The 12,890-nt window shown below is 43.8% G+C and overlaps 1 protein-coding gene across 4 annotated transcripts in view; it reads right to left on the bottom strand.

Annotated features, from left to right (window-relative positions):
- Positions 1 to 12,890, bottom strand: part of Or6s1 (olfactory receptor family 6 subfamily S member 1) — a 35,960-nt gene that overhangs the window by 9,061 nt on the left and 14,009 nt on the right. Inside the window, exons 3-4 of one of the 4 annotated variants that reach the window (XM_085698447.2) lie at positions 1,252 to 4,558; positions 258 to 416 (exon numbers count right to left, since the gene is read on the bottom strand). The exons of 2 other annotated variants lie outside the window; for them this stretch is intronic. The gene's annotated coding sequence lies outside the window, so the exon portion shown is untranslated. The remainder of the gene's footprint in view (positions 1 to 257; positions 417 to 1,251; positions 4,559 to 12,890) is intronic. One more of the 4 variants, XM_048435606.3, reaches the window with a different exon arrangement.

Raw genomic sequence — 12,890 nt, 5'->3', positions numbered from 1 at the left:
GAGTTGATTCAAGTCCTTCCAGTCCCACCAACTAAAAAATAAATAAAAATAGACTGCATGGTAGTATTCTGAAGTCTCCGTTAAAAGATAAGGAAAACATGAAAGAAAACACTAATTAAAAACTCTCAGTAGCAAAACATCAGAATTAATTTAAAAAACATTGATTCTTCTTCAGCCACACCGTTCTGAACGCACCCCAACCATCCAATGCCTAGCCACACCTCAGGCTCCTGACTCACTCTTTTATCCTTCCTCACCTCTGTGTGCGTGGGAAACGCTGGACAGAGCAGCTTCGTGACCTTCGGGGCTCATCCAGTGTCCATCCTCCCTCCAGCTTTTACAGAAATCACACTGTGTAGGTCAGGGCTGCCGTGTTACCTCTGCTTTCTTCGGCGACTCAGAGGCAGGCCACGTTGCTAGTGATAAAACAGCAGTCAGGGCTTGTGACAGGAGGAGATGCTGCTGGTGTGTGTAGACTGCTAAGAAGGACATCGAAACTGAGCCTCGGTGGGGGAGCATTCCCTGTGAAGTCACCTTCTGGCCTGAGTCAGTCTTTATCTGAAGGGACTCACCCACTCCCAAGTGCCATTAATACCTTCGTAAGTGGAGGACCCTGAAATATTGATCTTCCCCAGTTTATGAGTCAATGTCCCCTCCATTCTTTGGACTTTCCAGCGTTCTGACTGTGACGCTGACAGTAACCTGGTATCCTCGGAGTTCCAAGGGAAGGATGCTACACTCGGGGAAAACAAAGGGAATTGGGTACCGCCGTCCCCTTGGGCTTTCCGCCCTGGCCTCTGGTGCTGATCTGCTGTCTGGCGAGCACAGGGCTTTCTGACCCTGAGGAGGGGGCCTCACTGTTCCTTCACAGGCTCTCTTCCTTTGATTGCTTGTTTTTTGAGACAGGGTCTCATTAAGCAGGCCTGGAACTTGCTGTGTAAACCAGGCTGGCCTTGAATTCAAAGAGATGGGTCTGCCTCTGTCTCCTGAGGGATGTGGTTAAAGCCATAAACCATCATTCCTGGATCTACTGTCCCTTCTTTTGCCACAAGCAAGTCAAACGTCAGGGCCCAGCCTCCTCTCTGCAGAAAGTACGGCCCCTACAACACGACCAGTGCTCTAGGCTGTGCAGGCACAAAGCACGTGAACGAAGCTGTCTCAGCGTTCTACAACGTCACTACTAGGACAGTGGCTGGAACCAAGGGGTGAGCGCAAAGGATCACTTCTACACTGAGAATACAACACACTCACCCACAGCTGGTTTCATCTCTAGAGGTTGAAAAGCGCTATCTTTCTTTCCTTGTCTTGCTGTCGGATTTCAGGTAGAGAGTGTCCATTTTCTGCTTTTAGACCCGTTCTTCCCGGCTCCTGGTTTTAGACTGAGCACAGGGAAGAGCTCTTGAGCTCTCTGATAGATCTCTGTACTGAAAGGTAAGATCTTCTATGTGCCGCTTCAGTTTCTGGTCAGGAAACAAGACTTGATCCAGATGTGAGGAGCTTACCAAAGGAAAGAGGAGAGGGTGGGGGTGCAAACACAGCCCAAGGGGCTCAGGAGAAATTTGTAATTCTGAGGCAATTTCCTAGACACTGCCTGGTAAATCTGGAAAGGAGCCGAGAAATGCGTTCTTAATGAAAGCCATCAACTGTCCCGCCCGCCAAGCAGCTGTAAAAGCAGCGTTAACTATGGAAGAGATCTGGCCCGCATCAACTGCCTCTCTCTTCATGACACTCAGGGAGAAATGTGTAACCCCAGTAGCACAGACATCATCTTTTCACCCTGAGGACTTAAAATGATAGTGTGAATCTTTCCCTTGGGTTCTATGGCAGAAAATAATGGGAGCCCAAGGGTGTGAAAGATAGTACGACTGCCTGTACCGTCTCTCTCCTGTTGCTTCTCCCTGCCATATTCTTTATATTCTACCAAACATATCACATGTAACCCCACACACCCTAACCACTGCCAAGGATCCCGGACATCTCTGTGTTTCCATCACATGCTCCTTACTGGAGACTCAACTCAGGTTCAAACTTCAGTTCACTGAGTTCTGCCCTTTCCCTCCTTCCCATCTTCCTGACCACTTTCCAGCCAGAGCTATGAACAGTTCTGATGCCTTCCCTCCAGCCTGCTAAATCATGACTTCTTTGTCTTGGCCTATCTTCTACTCTCTTAATAATCATGTGCCAAGAGTTTACCTTTGCATCTGGCGTGAGTCTTAATGCTTGGAAACCCAGCAAGTGTGCTAAGCTGCTCTGAGCCCCAGACTGGAGGAGTAGCTGCTCTTCTGAAATAAATGTGATTTGGGTTTTGAGTCAACTTTCTAGGGTCAGTTTTACTGAATGCATCCTTTCTGGACATAACGCTTCCGAGAGCATGAGAGACAGTCATATATGAGCAAGCCTGGGGGAAGAGAGACACCACCACTAGACTGTGAGGAAAGGAGCCGGAGTGGGCTGGAGGACTGGAGAGATACCACACCAAATCAGAGAAAGCTAGAGCTCTCACTTGCTGAGCTGAGGGAAGGATGCATCTGAAGAGACGACCCAAGAAGGATGAGAGCCGTCTAGAGAACTCTGTACAAAATTTAACCCTTTGCTGAAACAGAACCTAGGGCTCGCGCATGTAATCCCAGCACTTGGGAGGACTGCCATAAATTTGAGGCCAGCTTGGGATATATAATAAGATCCTGTCTCAAAAATAAAACTTCTTGGTTGAACTATAATACTTAAAGTTACTGAAAAAAAAAAAAAAAGAGGGCTGGAGAGGTGGCTCAGAGGTTAAGAGCACTGACTGCTCTTCCAAAGGTTCAAAGTTCAATTCCTAGCAACCACATGGTGGCTCACAACCATCTGTAATGAGATCTGGTGCCCTCTACTACTGGCCTATAGGATATATGTATGCAGAATACTATATACATAATAAAAAATAAATCTTAACAAAAAAGAACAAGGTGAGATTTTTTTAATTACAAAGATTTTTCAATTTTTTGAAAAAAAGACTAGTTTTTCAAAATTTAGATTTTTGGCTAACATACAGAAAAATAATTAGTTTCTTTGAGATGCTTTCATGATACATATTGTTATTATTTTTAAAGATTTTAACGTTAAGCTTTTAACGGCTGAGTCAACTCTCCTCCAGCCCCCAATACATATTATTATTATTTTATTGTTATTATGTTTATTTGCCCTCCTACCCTTCCTCACGTCTCTTCTCCATTTCTTGTGAGTGAATCCCCTCCCACGTTCTGATTTCATGGCACACACGTCCTATCACCCTCTCTTGCTCCCTCCCTTTAGCTCTTTCTATAGTTGCTTCCTATCTCCATATCCTACATACATACATACATGAACAATACACATTGTACAATGTGTGTATACATTTAAATCTAGAATGCGCATATGAAATAAAACTTATTTGTCTTCTGAGTTTGTCATCTTTCCATCCATTTTTCTATTAATGTCATAATTTCATTCAAATTTTATAGCTGAAGATGACTTCACTGTGTCCCTTTTCTGTTTGTCTGTTGATTGCTGTTTGACCCCATTTCTTAGCTGTTATGAATACAGCAGCAAAGAACGTGGGTGTGCCTGCTGACTTAGACTCCTTGGGTATGGCTGGATTATATGGGGGTTGTTAGTACTTTGGAGAGTCTCCAGATTTATTTTCATATAGGCTGTTTCAGTTTATATTTTTACCAAGAGTAAATGAAGATTCCTTTCTTCCTATGACCTGGTCAGCATTTGTTGTCCTTTGTTTGACTGCTGATTCCAACTGGGGTGAAGTAGAATCTTGAAGCAATTTTAATTTTTTTCATGATGGCTAGGGAAATTAAGCACACTTTGAAATCTTTATTGGCCATTTGTATTTCATTTCCTTGGAGAGCTACCTATTCAATTCATTAGCTCATGTATTAGTTATATGATTTTTGGTTTTTAACTTTTGGGTTCTGTATATTTTTCAAACACTGATCTCCTGTCAGACACAGTCAGTAAAGATTTTATTTTTTCCTTTCGGCAGGCTGGGTCCTCGCCCCAGTGCCTGCGTCCTTTGTGGCACTGAAGATCTTATGCAGTCTTGTTTGTCAGCTCTTAGGATTATTTCCTGTACGATTAGAATCTTTTCCAGGGAGTCCTTGTCTATTCTTGAAGCATTTTTCCTGTTTCCTCTAGCAATCTTAAGGTTTCAAGTCTAATCCTAAGGTATTTGGTCCATTTTGAATGAGTTTTTCCTCAGGGTAGGAGGGTGACTTCATTCTTCTACATGCAGACATGCATAAAGACACATTAATGCTGACATGCAATTCTTCCAGAACTATTTGTTAAAGAGACTTTTCGTACCAGAACATGTTTATGATGCCTTTGTTAAAGATTAAGTATTAAAATTACAGAGCTACTTGTATGAAAATGGCTTTGGTACTCAGGTAATAATACAGTCAAACCTAGCTGACCATATAACAGTAGAACATACTAGAAAAATGTTTTCTTATTATTGTGATGTTTATATGCTTATGATATTTCAGATCTTACCTTTAAGGTATGTGCACATGGTCCGAAAACAGAGCTGTAACAATATAGAGGTTAACAGCGCTAAGTGTAGCTCACTGGGATGTATGAACGACGTGAACAAACCCACTGTGTCTCCAGCAACACAAGAAACTATCTCTACTCCCTCCTGTGTCCACACCTACTCATTTCCCATCATCTAATTAGCCATTTTCATTATTTTTGTGTGGATTCTTCTAAATTTTTTTGATATATGACAGCAAAAGGCAACAACGTTCCTGTGTTTACTCATGATTTTCAGAGTCTGTGCTGCTTCTTTGCTTTTAAGATGTCCTGTAAAATCTCCCTTCTCTGAACACTGAAAACAGGTGGGGAATATTTAACTCAGATTATTAATGTGTAAAATCTGTCAGTTACTTCATGCCTTTCTGAAACAAAATATCTAACCAAAGCAACTGGAGGAAGAAAGGGGTTGTTTTGGCTCCCATCATGGCCAGGACAGCATGGTGGCAAAGCATGAAGCAGCTGGTTGTATTATGTACAAGGTCTCACTGCCTGATCTCACTATCTTAGAACTCTGCCTGCCTCTACTTACCAAGTGTTGGGACTAAAGGCGTGCGCCACCACACCTGGCTCCTTTTTGTCCCCTGGTTTAGGATCCTAGACCAAGGAATGATGCCACCCACATTTAGGGTGGACCTTCCCACATCAATTAACTCAACCTGGAAACTTCTTTGCAAATATGTCTGGAGATTGATTTTCCTGATGATCAAACCCCATCCAGTTGACAATCAAGGTTAGCTATCACAATGAATCTATTGTGCTAAATGAGCTGCAACCTTCTTCAACTAAACTTAGGTTCTAATCATTGCTTATTGGATTTTCTCCCCTCAGTTTTCCTCATTAATAACAACTATTGCCATAAACTACATAAAAATTAGTTAAGACAAATTCACATATCTGGAATTTTCTTCAAAATCAAATGGAAATATAAATAAAACTAGGTTGGCCATGAATTAGTAACTTGTAGAACTACATGTTGGTAACACCATGATTCATTATACTAGTCTAGCTATTTTTAGTATGCTTCAAATTTTCATAATAAAAAGCCTTAAAATGTGAGGTAGTAGAGCTAGGCAGGCGGCACAGTTGGTGAAATGCTTGCTTTGCAAGCAAGAGGACCTGAGCTTAGATCCCCTAGACCTACATAAAAGCTGAGTGTGGTATCATATGCCTGCTGTGGGAAGGAAAGGACAGGAGAAATCCTGGAGGCTCCACATTCGGTGAGAAACCTCAGAAAGTAGGTAGAGCGTGATAGAGGAAGAAACCGGGCTCGAGCCTCTGACTGCCACAAACATGAGCTCCTCGCAGTCCTGACATCTCGCCTTCCCCACCATGAAGGGCTGCATCTTCAGACTGTGAGCCAAAATATTAAACCTTCATTCCTTAAGTTGCTCCAGAGATGGCAGGAAGTAACTAAGGTGTATTCCACGCTACGGATCACGTCAGTTTGAGCTTTCCCCATCTGTTCCGCACTAGTTACCTCTCTGGGGCTGTGATAAAACACTGTGACCAAAGCAACTTCAGGGGGAGTTGTTTGGGCTGATGGGATGACAGAATTCTGTCGTGGGGTGGGGGCACAGCAGCATGGCCAGCGTAGCTTCAGGATCAGGAAGCCGAGAATTCCAATGGTAAGGAGGAACCAGAGAGAGGGAACTGGAAATGGCATGAGGCTTTTAATCTCACAGCCTGTCCCCCAGTGACATATTTTCTCTAGCAAGGTTCACAACCTATCCCCGCCCCCGGGCCGGCACCAGAGCCACCACCTGGAAATCAAGTGTTGAAATACCCAAGCCCATGGGGAAATTTCTCACAGAGACTATCTCGGGCTCTAAATGCAGAGAGAGGGGTGAGTAAGCACAGAATAGTGGCAGCCCGAGACATGACTGAGTTTGCAGAAATAAAGTATTTCCTTGGTCAAAAACTAATGTCAGAAATAACTCCCTAAAGATAGAAACTAAGTCTGCAGAATTAACCAATCAGTCTCTGGGGGATGTCAAATGCCATGTGGGTTTTACAGATCCCAGGAAATGCAAACTGATAATGAACTCCTAAGGGGATCAGGTTTATCAGAAGTAACCTCTTCTGGGTCCAGACAGTGTGGAGGCAAGGTAGAAATCGAAGAAGACAGAGAATCTCGGCTAAGAAGCGGAGACTACGCTAGAATAATGGTGGGAACACAGAAGTCTCTTTTTCATTATGACAGATTCCTTAAATTAATTATTTTTCTTTTGTCCCATTAAGATTTTAACAATATAGAAAACAAGAAAAAAATGCTTCCACAAAACGATACACAGTTTAGCTCTGTGTAGGCTGCTGTAGCAAGTTGCCAGGAACCAGGCAGGCTGGAGGTAGAAGCCAGTGGCAGGGCACTTGACTAGCAAAGATGACTCTAGTCTTGACCCACAGCACTGTGAAAACAAACAAACAAGACATTTATTTTCTCAATATTGAAGATAGAAGCTGGGAGCCAGGGTCATAGCAGTGAGGTACTCAGCGTTTAGAGGATTTTTTTTTCTGGTTTTCTGAGGTTTTTTCTGCCCTCATCCATGGAGAGCGTGCTATCTATGCTGTCATCTCACACAGGCGCTAATTCCATTGACAAGTGTTCTACCCTGTGTTAGTCAGCTTCCCATCACTGCCACAGAAGCCTAAGATAAGCAACCTACAAAGAACGTTATATCGTATATCGGGTGTGGGTTCACCAGGGTCTGTGGAACGAAGGCGCGGAGGCACTCTGAGGGTGGTCTTAGCCTTTTCCAGCTGCAAGGGATCAGCCTCTGGGAACTGATTCACTGCACCTTAGCAAAGGGCTTTTTTATTGTTACCCAATTCACACCTTTAGCAAGCCAGTTTCTGTACACCAAGTCCTCTAATTTAAGGTCTCCAAAGGGACAATGCCACAAACAAATTCTCAGTTAGGAGACAGTTTGGTTTGCACAGACTTTGCACCTTTAAAGGAAGCCCATTCAAGATTTGCATATTTCAGATAGAAGGTACAGGAGACAAAGGTAGCAGTCACACAAGGCAGACCAAAGCTAGGTGCTAACATTTCCAGAATCAAACCAGCTTCAGAAATCTGCAGGAAGTCCCATAACAGAAAAAAAAAAAAAAAAAAACCTCATTTAGCTCACAAGTTTTTTTATTTGTTTGGTTTTAGACCAGTCTGGCTTCAAGTTCACTGCCTCTGCCTCCTGAGTGCTGCCGTTCAAGGTGTTGAGGAACTTGTACACGCTAGGCTGTTGTGATACAACTGCTGTTCTGACCATATTCTCCTATTCACACAGAGATGTGTGATCTCACAGCAAGCCCCCAAGTTAGAGATCTCGCTAGCAAGGGGTAAAACCTCCAATAATAACCCCAAATAAATCATCCTGATTTTTAAGGTCATTGTTGTGCTAAGCTTTCAGGTACCGCCACAAAATAACTGAAACAAACAACACTTTTAAAAAGTTTATTTTGGTTCTTGGTTTCCGAGATTCTCAGTTCATGGTCAAATAACTCTTTTTTTTTTTTTAAGGGATAATGAATACTTCACGATTATTTTTTTAATTTAATTAAAATATAATTACATCATTTTCTCCTTCCTCTCTTACCTCCTACCCCCATCTCTGCCTTTCCTATTAGCCCCTCCCAAATCCACAGCCTCCTCTCCCTTCACCATTGCTGTAGACACACATAAGAGAATCGGCCCAGAAATGCAACCTGCTGAGCCCACCTGAGTGCCCTTCCAGGACCCTAGACCTCCACTGGCCACACAGGCCAGGACTCTGTAGGTGATTCTCACTTTGAGGCTAATTACAGATGCCCTTCCTTCCACCCCCACTCCATTCACCAGAGATTCCAATTCTTGGTACAGATCCAAGGTCCCCAAAGATTTTCATTCCTGACTCTCTAGATCAGCCTATCTGAGGGAGCCTCTGGCACCTACACCACCTGGAACCCTGGTTGGGCAAGGGTCTGGGGAATAAAGAACACACAGAGACACAGTCACTCTTTAAGCAAGAATGCCAATTTAATGTCTTCCAGGGCAGCTTGTATAGTGTTCTCCTTGACTAGTGGCCATGCCCTCGCTCTCGGGATTTTCCACTGCAAGCCCCCAGAAACCACTCCCTTGTTATCAGGAACTCATGAGGGTTCTGTGCTCAGAGCACAGCATAGAAAAACAAGTTGTTTACTCCAGCAGGCAAGAGGTCACAGAAAGTTCAGGGTCTGAGGGTCTGTAGCTCCCAACAACTCCTTCTTTTCTATATAATTAGACCAGGCCGGTCTTAGGTTGCAGAAGTGCAAATTCACATCTTACCCATCATCAAGAACACTTGTCCTCAGCACGCAAGGCCTCTGTCTTAGGTCTATGAGAATGGAATGAAATAATGAAAACAGTTCCAAGACATGAAAATAGAAATAGACTCACTAAAGAAAATCCAAACGGGACTGGAGAGATGGCTCAGTGGTTAAGAGCACTGGCTGCTCTTCCAGAGGTCCTGAGTTCAATTCCCAGCAACCACATGGTGGCTCACAACCATCTGTAATGAGATCTGGCACCCCCTTCTGGCAGGCGGGTGTACATGGAGGCAGAATGTTGTATACATAATAAATAAATAAATCTTGAAAAAAAGAAAACCCAAACTGAGATAAAATTGGAAACAGAAAATTTAAGAAGTCAAACAAAAACCTCGGCGGTAAGCCTTACAATCACAGGTGCTAATGACAAGGTAGAAGAAATGAATACCTCAGTCAAAGCGAATGTAAAATCCAAAAAAATTCCAGGCACAAAATAGCCAAGAAATATGGGACACTACGAAAAGGTAAAATCTAGGCTAGAGGAAGAAGAAGCACAGGCTAAAGGCACAGAAAATAGAAGAAAACTTCCCTAGCCAAGAGGAGATGCCTAACAAGGTCCAAGACATATGTGGAACACCAAGCAACACACGATAATAAAAACACTGCATGCAGAGAACAAAATGTTAAAAGCTGCTTTTAGGAAGGCAGATCCACTAGAATAGCACCCAGCTTCACAATGGAGACTCTAAAAAGCCAGCAGGGACAGTACAAACTATGAGAACATAGATGCCAGTCCAGACTACTATATCTCACAAAACTACCAATCACAATAGACAGAAGGGGGGAAATCCACAATAAAATCAAACTAAGCAGCATCTACCCACCAATCCAGCTCTGAAGAAGGCACTAGAAGAAAACCTCAATCTGAAGAGATTAACCACACCCAAGAAAACAGAGGAATAAATAATCTCAGGCCAGAAAATCAAAAGGGGGGGGCACATTATAACAACAAAATAACAGCAATCAATAAATAAGAAGGTAGGAAAGAAATCACATGGCCATTCTAGAGGAGGCAGGGACTTAAATACCCTGTAGAGGGGAGTCGGGAGGATGCTCCTGCACAAGCTGGGTTTGTGCTCAAGTAGAATAACGCTTGGGACTGAGATTGGGGAGTTGGCAGCTTCAGGGGAGGAACCACCAATGCTTTGGGCAGTTTTTCTGAAAGGGTGGGTTTGAGGAGAGAAAGAGAGAGAGAGAGAGAGAGAGAGAGAGAGAGAGAGAGAGAGAGAGAGAGAGAGAGGCAGGCCAGAGCTGGAGATTCCAGGCCCTGCAGAAACCAGAGACACAGGGGGCATAACTCAGCATGATAAACTTGAGTCATAGCAAGTGCACAACCAACATCAACCTAAACAGAGAAAACTCAAAGCGATTTCACTGAAATCAGGAATAAGGATGCCCACTCTTTCCATGCCTACTCATGCCTATAGAGCTTAAGTCTTAGCTCGAGCAATAAGACAACTGTAGGGGCTGGAGAGGTGGTTGCTCTTGCGGAGGATCCAGGTTCTCTTCCCAGAACCCACACGGCAGCTCACACGATCTGTAACTCTCTCTCACTGCAGGAAATCTAGACACCTTCTTCTGGCCTCTGAAGGTATCAGGCACACATGTAGTGTACAACTACGTATGCAGGCAAAATACCCACCCATACAATTTAAAAAACAAGACAACTAAAGGACATCAAAGTGAGAGAGCTGGGGAGGGGAGCGGGGACAGACCAAGTTCTCCTAGTAGCCTGGCAGAAATCTAAGCCTTAGTTTCGGTTCACTAAAACAGACAGAGCTAAACAGATAAATAGTCCTCAGAAAAGCCACAGCCTTCTGCTGGCTCAGCGGGTACCCCACAACCCTTCTGCTGGCTCAGCGGGCACTCCACAGCCCTTCTGCTGGCTGAGCGGGTACTCCACAGCCCTTCTGCTGGCTGAGCGGGTACTCCACAGCCCTTCTGCTGGCTCAGCAGGTACCCCACAGCCTTCTGCTGGCTGAGCGGGTACCCCACAACCCTTCTGCTGGCTCAGCAGGTACCCCACAGCCTTCTGCTGGCTCAGCGGGTACTCCACAGCCCTTCTGCTGGCTGAGCGGGTACTCCACAGCCCTTCTGCTGGCTCAGCAGGCCCCCAAAATCCCTTTGCTGACTCAGTCTCCTTATAACTAAAGATAGCTTTCTCTACCCTGTTACTGGAAGGTCCCTAACGACTAGGACCTTGTACCAATCAGCCTCCAGAGTAATCTTTCCTCCACCAATCAGCCACCAGACTAATCTTTCCTCCACCAATCAGTCTCAGATTAATCACTCCTCTCTAGAATCCCCCTCACTCCACTTAAAAGGAGTTTGTGATCTTCTTTGGGGGTCACCAAGTGCCACCCCAACACTGGAATTAATAAAGTGCTCTTGTTATTGCATATGTGACTGTTGGTCTTCTTGGGGGCTTCTCTAGGATCCCAGCAGTGGGGATACAAATAGGAAGGAAGAAGATAAAGTATCTTTATTTGCAGATTATATTATTTTTATATTTAAAAGACCCTAAAATCACCACTAGGAATGTCTACATCTGATGGTCACTTTCAATAAAGCAGCATGATACAAAATTAATACATGAAGATCACTACCCTTTCTATCTACAAGTGACAAAGAGGCTGAGAAGAAAAGCATGGAAATCACAGCAGCCTCAAAAGTCGTAAAACACCCTGAGAAAACTCTAGCCAGGCAAATGAAAGACACTGAAGAAAGAAATTGAAACATACCAGAAGGTGGACAAAGCTTCCCTACTCATGGATTGGTAGAATATTGCCACAACCTGTGAAACCAGCTCCCAAATTTGCACCCAGGGTTACATCAAAGAACACTTTAGAGCAGCGGGGTCTGAGGAAAAATTTCCTATCTATCCAATAATTCTCTCATTCTAATTCTCTCGTTCCAATTTTCATTGGTTCGTTTGTTCATACAGTTTATATACACACCCAACAGCAAACTTTTGGCAGTAAAAAAGATTACCAAACCTACACCTGAGGGGGCTGAATAACCTTGGCAACGCCCGGCTTCAAGGTTCCCGGTGTCTGAGCTGAGACCTGCGGCCAGAGAACTCAGTGCCCAGTGAGACAAGATGCTGAGGACTTTGTGCAAGGAGTAGGTCTTTATCAAACATACTTGGTGTAAAACATACTTTATCAAACATACTTTTCGTCCCTATAAGCCTTTCCGTCCCTATAAGGAATAATCCAAATCAGACCGAATCAAACTGAATTAGAAAAAGCCCAGGTTTAATGGGTGCCAGTCCTCCCGGGTGGCCCTGCGGGGAGAACACGGAGAGGAAAAAGGTGAACCAGAATGACCATGTGTTTGTTCTGGGGGGCAGTTTAGCCTGTGGGCGTGGTCTAGACCGTTTGGCCGACTTTCTCGGAGGTGGAGTCTGGACTGCAGCAACTCCAAGGGAGGGGGCTTGGGATGGACAGTTCCACCCAAACACCTGGGAAGAGAAACTCATATAGTATTTTAGGTTGTTTTGTACTAATACCCTTAATCTAGACCCTGCAACCATGTCCTTGTGCACATCTGTGAAGTTTTAAACTTCCCTTTAGAGAGATGCTCATTCTATTTTGAAATTGTTCTGAGGTTTTAAATCAGCTAAATGTATGTAGCTTGTCTTAGACTGGGGAGAAATTACTGTTTTCTTATGTTAGTCTGGGTAAAGAAACAAAACAGGATTCTAAAAGTCTAACAGTCCTCGTGGAACTGGTTGTGTATCTAGTAATGAAGCATATCCTAGTATATTTCTGTTCATTAAAATTATACAAATTAATGAGAAGTCATCTTCCTGATTACCCACAAATACATGTGTCCATAAGATTGAGATATAATCATGAGATTACATGTACAAATTACACGAAAATGCTTGGTAGTGGGGAGATTGCCCAGCTGTTTTTGCACACGTGAATTTACAGACAGAAGCATCTGGTTTCCAGAGTCTGTGGTCCTATAAGCTTTGCTTG

The sequence above is a fragment of the Myodes glareolus genome, chromosome 12 (genome assembly GCF_982192425.1).
Source record: "Myodes glareolus chromosome 12, mMyoGla1.1, whole genome shotgun sequence".
Lineage (NCBI taxonomy): Eukaryota > Metazoa > Chordata > Mammalia > Rodentia > Cricetidae > Myodes > Myodes glareolus.
This window is presented reverse-complemented; position numbering and strand designations above follow the sequence as displayed.